Genomic DNA, 10,549 nt, shown 5'->3' with positions numbered 1-10,549 from the left:
TGTGTTCAGTTGTAGGAGTCCTTTGGTGACAGAGCACACTGGCACAGGACATCTCTGTCCATGCCTTTGTCCAACACCTGCAGAGGGGGTTGAGTGTGCGAAACTCCCTACATTTCAGCACCTCTTCTAGGAGGTTGATGATTTCTCATCTCATTGGTGCTGCCTGCATGAATATACCTGTATAATTGTCACCTTCTTAAAAGTGAATCTTGGACAACTGTTAAAACCAATACCTTCTCTTACTAGGTCCTGTCCATCCTAAAAATCTCTCATCGTTTCCCAGAGTAGAATTCTCCCCTGGACATCTTTTTTTTCAAGTCTTTGCTTTCAAGTCAGCCTCCAAGTGTTCTAGTTCATTCATTCTGATATCTAGCTGAGTCTACATCAACATTTCCACAAAGGGATGTTATATGGAAGAAATGCAACAGTCTTGACTCTATAGGCATTGTGGTAACCTTCCAGATATATGCCGTATTTCCCCCTAAGCATAACTCCCTCTTTCTCATCCTCTCACTCTTATCTACAGTAGACAAGCTTCATTCATTTTCTTTCTTTGTAGAACTCTGAAACATGTGGATGAAAGAGGTGAAATATTAGCCTATTTAATTTTTTACAGTACTGAATTTAAATTCATTTTCTTCCCAGCCTAGTTGAAACAGCAGATCTGACATGCTGATGGGCAACCACAGCACCCAGGTCAATGAGTTCATCCTGTTGGGTTTTTCTGTGATCTGGGAGCTGGAGATCATCTTCTTCATGGTGCTGCTGTAGATTACTAAATCTACATAGTGACAATCACTGGGAATGTGGTCATCATCACACACACCAGGGCTGACCACCACCTCCATAGTCCCATGTACTATTTCCTCTCCAACCTCTCCTTCCTTGACATCATGGTTGCAACATCCATTGCCCCAAAGATGATGAGGGACTTCCTTTCACAGCAAAAGACCATCTCAGTCTCTGGTTGCATTGCCCAGTGCTACTTCTACTTCTTTTTCATCACCACTGAATTTATTCTCTTGACTGTCACGTCAGTGGACTGCTACGTGGCCATCTGCACCCCACTGTGCTACTCCACCATCATGAGCCCACGGATGTCTGTTCAGATGGTGGTGGTGTCTTGGGTTGGAGACTTCTTTTCTGTCCTCTCCCCCATCATCATCATCTCCCAGATGCCCTTCTGTGGCCCTCACATCATTGATCACTTCTTCTGTGACACTGAGCTATTGATCAAGCTCTCCTGTGCCGATACCAGCCTGCTAGAGCTTACGGAGTTTTCCCTTTCCTCCGTGGTACTGCTGAGCTTGCTCATGCTCACTGTGGTGTCTTACCTATACATCATTGCCACTATCCTCCGCATCCCCTCCACCACAGGTAGGAAAAAGACCTCCACCTCTGCCTCACATATCACAGTGGCCTCTATCTTCTACGGCAGTGCCATCTTCATGTATGTGGTGCCCAACGAAGGCTTCTCCTTCGACCTCAAGAAGATGGTGACTCTACAGACTGCCATTGTCACCCACTTGTTGAACCCTTTCATCTACACCCTGATGAACCAGATGGTCAAGGAGGTGCTGAGGAACATTGTGTCCTATTTTATGAGTGGCGAGAAGAGCTTCAGGAAGAATTGTAATTAGAATTGTGACAGGACATTTGTGGGAGCTGGGAGAACGGTACAGAGTTAACCCTGACTCATAGCACTGATCATAGCCAGTCTTCAACACAGTGTGAGGAAACGGGGGATTAATTGAGAATACAATTTCAGGCATAAAATTTGTGGGAGTTCAGGCTAGACTAAGGAACTGACTAACTCTAAAACCAAATCCTAACACATAACTCTAACCCTTACCTAACCCTTAATTTTTCTAAAATACCTAATCAATAACTCTTATCTTGATCCCAACTCTTTACCTTTACCTTACTCTTTACCCTAACATTAACTGCTCATTTTAGCCCTCATCCAAATCCCTTATCCTAATTAATAACCCTTACCTTGATAACTCCCCCTTAACTTTTACCCCTAACTTAACCCTTTCACCCTAACTCTTAACTCCTAACTCTAACTCTAATCTCAACCCTATATTCTCATCTAAATCCTATTCCATCCCAAAGGTTTAACTCAAACTATAACCTTAACACTAACTCTGATATTAACCATAACCCTCACCCTAACTGTGACCCTAAACCCATTTCTTGAATAGCATGAAGAATCTCAGGGTGTAAATATTGTTTCAGACAGAGCATTCACTGAACTCTGACCAAGATTATGGAACTAACCTGTCCTTTAAATCTAACTCTAACCCTCAGTGCTAGCCCTAACTCTGATCCTAACATTAATCAATAACCCATGTGAAGTCAACTGGCAACAGTGAAGAAAATAACACTTTGTCTACCTCTTGCAAGCAGATAAGGAAGAGAAAGATAATATTGTCAAACGCTTTGCGGGCAGATGAGACTTGTCATTCTCTCCATTTAACTTTCTTTCTTTCTTTCTTTCTTTCTTTCTTTCTTTCTTTCTTTCTTTCTTGATCCATTGCATTTCTCAGTGTGTATTAATTACAAGCATAGGGCCAGGTCTCAAACTAGTGTAAATTGACCTCACTCCATTAATTTAACGGCGCTCCAGTGAATTATATCTGTTAAGAATCTGGCCTTTATGCTGATTTTAAATTAAAAAAACAGCAACATGATATATAAAACATATGGTATTGCAGAACTATATTAACAGGTCAGTATCAAACCAGATGTTAGCCTATTTCACCCCTACTTTATCATCAGATTAACTGTAGTTTTCCTAATGAAACTTGCGGTGTTCACATTTCTGTAAATGATTCTGATTAAACCACAAATACTTTGTGATGACTGGAACAGATCAGGAGGGCAGTCTCTCAGCTCCTGTACATTGGAGCAGCTCTGTTCACTTCACTGGTGATCTGCCAATGTCTGCCAACTGGCCTCACATTTCCAGTTACTTAGAACTGCACATTATGCTACCAACACAATATCCATTTCTTTGTGATTCCTGGAAGGTTTTGTTCATCTCTCAGCTACTGCACAGATATGTTTGAATGGGAGAGATTGATTTGATATTGTAATAATAATATTTAGGAGCAATACTGGTTCTATATGAGCACATAAACACTTCCATCAACCTAGATTGAGGTTCCCTTCATCTAGACACTTTACAAACAGGTAGTGAGAGACACTTCCTGCCCTATAGAACTTAAGTTTAAGTAAGCAAGAGACACACGTTTGGGGAGAAGGGAGTATAATCTTGTGCTGCTCAAACTCAGTGAGATTAAAACTGGAAGTTTCAGAGGGACTTCAGTGCCCATATCCTATTGAAAATCAATGGGATTTTGGCACAGAATATATCCTATGTAACTATAGCCAACAGAGAGTGAATAGCTGCTTGGAAGTTGGGATTTCTGGGATCTGTTCCTGGAGGTCATAGGAGAGTGGGCTATATTGGATTATAGCATGGGAATAGGCAGATAGATATGGAAAGAGAGGGATGTGCTGAATATGTTGTTTTTTACAAGAGTCCTGAAGACAATTACTGATCACCTATGCTTGTTAGGATAACAACCCCACTATATAAAGATAACAAGACCACCACGAATAAATTTTTTTGATGAAAATATCCATTTTTTTAATCAAAAATTGCTTTCTGATTACATTTTTCATGGAGAATTTTATGCACTTTGCAGATTTTTGTTACTGAAAATCTTATGAAACTGGTTATTTACATTCTTGTTTACCAAAAAATGACAACATTTTTGATATTTTTTCAATCTACAACTATTCGCACAAATGGAAAATGGGCTAATTTCAAACACAGAAATAAAAACAACATTAGCATTTCTTATTTTTTTCAAAAACCAGTGTTCATTGTTCATCATCTCTAATAAACATTTCAACAATGTCAACATTTTGGGGGGGAAAAACCCATTTTTGAGTAAAGGCAGTGTATTTTATTAAATGTAATAAAGCTTACAGAATGAAATTTTAGAATCTGCAAAATGGATTTAATAAACGGTTTCCGTAAGAAATTAATTAATTGATCTTTAGAAGGATTTGAAAATATCAGATTTAATTGTTTACCACTATAGCTGGACTAAAAATGTATTTTTCCTTTTTTCAAAAAAAAATGATTTTTTTCATTGAAACTCAAATGTTGCAAAAATCCTGAAAAAAAAGTTCAAAAGATTTTTTTTTGCCCAAAACACTTTGAAAATGATCAATGAAATGATGTTTTAACCAGCCCTATTTACTGTAGTTTCACTCAACAATTCCAGAGTTTGGACCTTCATGTATTTTTCTGTATCTACTATATATGCAGAATTATTTACATACAAATGTGATGCCCAATTCCTGCATCACATACTCCATCACATTTTATATCATAACAGGGGGAAAAATCCATAAATGATCTCAGAGTTTTTAGGTGGCCTCGTCTTCCACTGTATATTGTGTAAATACATTTTCCTAATAAATATTATTGTTTAATAATTTTTTTGACAATCCCAAATGAGATCACAACCTCCACTGTGCTGAGCAATAACAAGACAAACAAATGTTTTGAGAAAACTTTATTATTATCATCCACATTTTAAAGATGGGAAACTGAGGTGCAGAGAAGTTAACCAACTTAACCCAATGTCATACTGGGCGTGTGCGGCAAAGTGTAAAATTCAACCTAGCTCTCCTTAATTCTGGTGCAGTGCCTTAGCCTCAAGACCAAGTTTGATTCATACAGTCTAAGGCCAGAATGTACCCACTTGGATCATCTCATCTGATGAGCATAACACAGGCTGCTGCTTTCTATCCTCCTTCAAATGCTGTTTGCCCATGTCGTAATTATCAGTGTAAGAAAATGTTGTTTTCAAATCAGTTCAACTACTTCAAATTTCATTTCCCCACTTGATTGAAAAGGAAAATTACATATTTCAACATTCCGATGCGATACATGGAAAGCATGAAGCCTTCTGCCTTTGTGACAGACACTTTTCTTGATATCAGTTGTCTTGGATCATTTCCTTGTCAACAGAGGGAGGTGAAAACGGTTCTACAGCATAGATATTTTTAAGATGGTTTGGATTTCAATGAGAGACTAAGGGAGATACATGCCCAAATCCCATTGGCTCTTCTGGGACTTGAGCACCCATCTCACTTAAATGCTTTTGAAAATTCTCCTCAAGAGGCTAGATTTTTATGTATACTTAGCTGCTTACAGAATGATAGAGGCACATAATAAGATTTTTCAAAAGTGCCTAGTCACCTAACTCTCAAAAATGTCAATGGGAGTTAGGCACCTGTGTGCTTTCACAAATCCCACAAGACATCTCCTTGCCCATTTAGGTGCTTAAACACCTCTAAAATTCTGTCCCTTAGCAACTCATTTGACTTTCAACACCCCTGTATTTTAGAATTACTTAGACACTTCTGAAAATTCCACCTGCAGATATGTTTGAAAAATTACTCTACCTCTGTAGTGCTTGAATCACAAGTGGTAAACTCTGTAATCAGTACATGTGCAAATCTTTTAAAGGACAATGATGATTCACTCTTCTACAGCATTTTCCATGTATATATTTCAGAGAAAAGTATTGCTATTTCATAATTTTATATATTTATATGCTAATTAATACTTATGGTTGGGATTTCCAAAGGCGCATAGGGGAGTTAGAGATGCACAAAGAAACTTCTTGTTTTCTTCACCATACCTAATTTTTAGTCTCAGAGAAAAATCACTGTGAATCACAAAGCCTGGGTTAGGCATCTAGATCCACCTGCAATGAATGGGGAGAGATGGGAACTTCAGAAGGGGATCCACAAATGCCAACATCCTAGACAGCTCATGGACTAAGCAGATGACAAACTGAGAGTGTGCCCCTCTTGCAGAGATTGGTGTCTATGTTCTGGAGGTGCTTCCCTGTGTTTGAGAGTCTCAGCTGCAAACATTCTCTCAGCACTAATCGTCTATATTGTTTTTGCAAGAAGCCAGAGGCATGGGGGAAAGAGGCCTTCCCTCATAACTTTTAGACCAGTGATTAAAGTTCTCATCTGAGATGTGGAATGCCCCTGATTCAATCCCCACCTCTGCCCAAGCAGGGACAGGGATTTGCTACCTCTCAGATGAGTGCCCTAACTCCTGGAGTATAGAATCATAAAAATGTAGGGCTGGAAGGGACATCAAGAGATCATCAAGTCCAGCCCCTTGCACTGAGGCAGGACCATGTAAACTTAGATCATCACTGACAGGTATTGGTCCAACCTGTTCCTAAAAACCTCCAGTGCTGGGAATTCCACAACCTCTCTTGGAAGCCTATTCCAGAACTTAACTACCCTTTGAGTTAGAAATATTTTTCCAAATATCTAATCTAACCGAATCCTTGCTGCAGATTAAGTCCACTGCTTCTTGTCCAACCTTCAGTGGAGTACGGGATATTCCGACAGATGGCTCCCTTGGTCTCTCCCATTGAAACTGTTCCGCTAACTTAGATTATGAAATAATCATTGGGCCAAAGAAAGAGAAAGAGCAAATGTGAGAATCATTTGGAGCCCAAAGATTAGAACACTCACCTGACAAATGGGAGATGAAGGCTTCCCCATACCAATGACTTTTTTAGTTTTTAATCCGAAGTGCAACAGCTTCAGGAGAGAAGGAAGGAGCCCTGCATCAGACTATCCCATTTCCCAGGGGTTAGGGCATTCAGCTGAGCTATAGAAGAGCCATGTCTAAATCCCTGCTCCCCCTCAGTCAAAGTGGGACTTGAATCAGGGGTCTTCCTCCTCCCAGGCAAGTAATCTAACTACTGGGCTAAAAGTCATGGGTACATCCTCCTCCTTCTGGCCTTTCTGTGCAAGATCACCTAAAGGGACCCAATCCAGTAGGCAAGCTCTGAGTACACTTGCTGGATCAGGCCCTGCAGGTGAGTTAAGTCAAGGAATGCCTATTTTTCCCTGGTTTATCAGTTCCCTGAAGACTGATTCCAGGATTTAGGTGCCTAACTTGAAGCTAGTCCCCAAATCCCATTGAAAGTTAATAAATTTTGGGTATCTCATTCCCTCAAATTGCACTAAATAGCCCAGCGCATTCAGACAATGTCAGTAGGCTTGGCAGAATTTGGGTTTTTTTTAACTTTGATGATTAATATCAAAGTTTATTTTTAAGCATTTTTTAGATGTTTAGTCATTTTAATTTTCTAAGTTGTGGAAAATTATGGGAGGGATGTCAGTCAATTATTTAGTGACAGTAGACAATGAGAGTCAAGATGCTGAAGCTTTATAAACCATTAACAAAAATTGTCAACATCGTATGTCAAAATATAGACAGTGAATAGCCTTAAATCAACAAATCATACTTGTTTCTACTACTCATTTGCTAGTCCATTTGTAACAGCCCTAATTCAAAAGTCTAAATCACTGGATTTTAACTCTAAAAATTTCTCAAGTGGCATTTTTCTCACTTTTTTTTTCTGTAAATTTTGATTATCAGCGATCAGCCGTTTACTTCTTTCCCATGTTTTTTTTTTTTGGGGGGTGACAAACATATCTTTTTTCTTTTTCACTTTTGTTGAATTTTTTTAGTTGAAGTTTTGAGGCAGATGGGTCAAAAAATGAAGAAAAAATGTTTGGGATTTTTCAGTTGTCAACAAAAATGTAAATTTCCTCTTTAACTTCCCTTTTGTCAAAATATCATTTTCCATTGAAAAAGAAAGAGCTTTCCACCACACACACACACAACATTTTCAGCCAGCTCTAGTTCTTTTCTGATGGCCACATCTTGTTTCCTATGTGAAATGACTGGGTGAGTTTTCAGCTTCATTCCCAGCAGAACAGATGCCCACACCGCACAAACCGGCACCAAGTGACCCTATGTTTGGCAGCCTCAGTAAAGGCAATGAGAATGTAATGGTCCAAGAAGACTGAGTCCCCATCACCCACTGGAAGGGCTTGAGAGGCAGTTGAGCTGGTGCCTTTCAGCAGTAGCTTAAAATATACGTTATAAATAGATCCACAGTAGCAGAGGAAATGTGGTTTATGTGAATAATTCTCCACTCACAACTTATCTTCTGTTAAGACCTAACAGTTAACCTCTTCAGGCCAATTAAGATGCAGCGTTGAAGGGGATACATGCCTTGAATGAAGAATGGGGAGATCTAGGGTATAAAGAGCCAAGAAGTAAATATAATAACTTCTCCTTTGTCCCCTACTAGAACATGGTTTGCTGTGTTCCAACCAGTTCTATCTTCTATGTTTCCAACCTTCCTGGAGCTGTAACTCACCACTGACTCTGAGACTGATGTGAAATTGAGAGTTACCCTGTAAAATGGAACAGCCTTTTGGAAGCAGCCGTGAAATTTCCTACGTGGCAAGTGTGGCAGGTTGGATCACAGAAACCCCCTTAGGAACTGCCAAGTGCTCTGCCAAGACTACTTCTGCCCCTGCTTTGCCTCTGCCAGCCTGGGAATCCAGCACCCTGTCTTGCTGAGCCAGACACACCCGTCTGCTACAACACAGACCCAGGGTCTGATCCATGTGCCCCAAAGTTGCTGACTTAACTGAAAACAGCTTGTAGAAGTGTACTTGTCTTTAACACTCAGATGCCCAACACCCAGTGGGGTCTAAACACAAATAAATACATTTTATCCTGTAAAAAGCTTATACAGAGTAAACATAAATTGTTCACCCTCTATAACAGTGATAGAAAGGTATGCACAGCTGTTTGCCCCCCATCTGCCAGGTATTAATACATACGCTGGGTTAATAAACAAGTAAAAAGAGATTTTATTAAATACAGAAAGTGGGATTTAAGTGGTTTCAAGTAGTAACAGACAGAACAAAGTGAATTACCAAGTGAAATAAAATAAACCACGCAAATCTATGCCTAATATTACTGAATACCACTGAGTACAGATAAAATCTCACCAGTTCCAGTAAGCTTCCTTTTACAGACTAATCTTCTTCTAGTCCAGGTCCAGCAATCACTCACACCCCCTTGTAGTTACTGTCTTTTGTTCCAGTTTCTTTCAGGTATCTTTAGGGGTGGAGAGGCTCTCTCTTTAGCCAGCTGAAGACAAAATGGAGGGGTTTCCCATCCAGGGCCAGCTCCAGGCACCAGCATTCCAAGCTGGTGCTTGGGGTGGCATTCTGCAAGGGGCAGCAGTCCCTGTTGTTTTGCCCCCAAGCAGCGCGCCGAAATGCTGCCACGGACAGTGGGGGCAGTCTGTGTGCCATTAGGGCGGCAGGCGCGTTTCCGTGGTGAGGGCAATTTGGTATCTTCTATGTTTAGCTGTCCCTGGAGGCTTCAGCTAAACATAGAAGCTGCTGCTGAATTGCCACCGCTGCGGAAACTGGATGGAATGATGAGAATCAATAGGACAATGTAATACCAGGGTACAAAATATATATGAATGATGGAATAGGTTGTGCTGGTGAAAGGGAGTGGCACTATATGTGAAAGAATGCATAGAGTCAAATTGGAGACTGAAAAGTGTTTGGTTTTAAATAACCTTCTCTAGTAATAATGCCACTTTATGGTAAATATTTTCTAGTTTGGGGAAAAGATTTCTGATATTGAAAACTTTTCCCCATAAACCTGAAAAAATATACAAACATGTTATCCATCTTCAGTTTTTCATAAAACTAAAACCAAAAACATGAACAACTCACCCCTGCAAAAGAAAAAAAATAGAAATTTGAGTCCAAAATGAATTTTTTCAATACTAAAATCATTTTCAATGGCAAGCAATTTTTCTTCAAAAAGCTCTTTTGACAGGAAGATATTTTGAGCATCTCCACTCATTATGAATTATTCTCCAAGTAGTAACGATTAACCCCATTGGACAGATGACAAACGGAGGAATGGAGAGGTGAAGTGACTGAAAAAAGCCAGAGGAATAGTTGAGATCAGCTCTCAGGGCAGCTTGAACTTTAGCTTTGTAATAATGACTAATTAATTAATTATTTGATAGTTGAACCTGATAGAAGAGGCCCATTATATGAAGTAAGACCCAGTCTCCACCCCAAGGAGCTTAAAGTAGAAAAGACAGGCAAAGAGTGGAAGGCAAAAGGGAATGACTTTCTCCTATGTAACACAGCAGGTCAGAAGCAGGGATAGGAATTGATACCAGACGTCTGAAGTACAGACCTGTATACCCCTAGTCTTTGCCTCACTACCTTCCTCTAGACCTTGTTGCCTCATTGTAATTGTGATTATTTTAGTTTCTGGAAACTCTTCAGGCAAGTAGAGAGCAAGAGAAATGAACTGTTGTCACTGGGCTGTTGAGGGCACCCGATAGTGAGTCACACAAGCCCTCAGAAAATGGACATGGATAAATCACCTTCCTGCATCACCCGCGTTTTTGACACACAGCTCATCCGCAGACAGCACAGGTCTCAGTGTATTTCCAGCAGCTCATCTTCAGTGTGAGGGGGGAACAACATCTCATAGTACAGCGATAGGAGCATTAGATAGAGATTGTTTGATACAGATGTGTGTCGGGCTAGAGAGAGAGGGGTAGTCAATTGCAATCTGTAC

At 40.0% G+C, this 10,549-nt stretch overlaps 1 pseudogene; it reads left to right on the top strand.

The window, feature by feature from the left end:
* The first annotated feature begins 675 nt into the window (after positions 1–675).
* Positions 676–2,266, top strand: LOC115640072 (annotated as a pseudogene).
* The last annotated feature ends 8,283 nt before the right edge of the window (positions 2,267–10,549 follow it).

This window comes from Gopherus evgoodei, unplaced genomic scaffold (assembly GCF_007399415.2).
Source record: "Gopherus evgoodei ecotype Sinaloan lineage unplaced genomic scaffold, rGopEvg1_v1.p scaffold_192_arrow_ctg1, whole genome shotgun sequence".
NCBI classification, from domain to species: Eukaryota; Metazoa; Chordata; order Testudines; family Testudinidae; genus Gopherus; species Gopherus evgoodei.
This window is presented reverse-complemented; position numbering and strand designations above follow the sequence as displayed.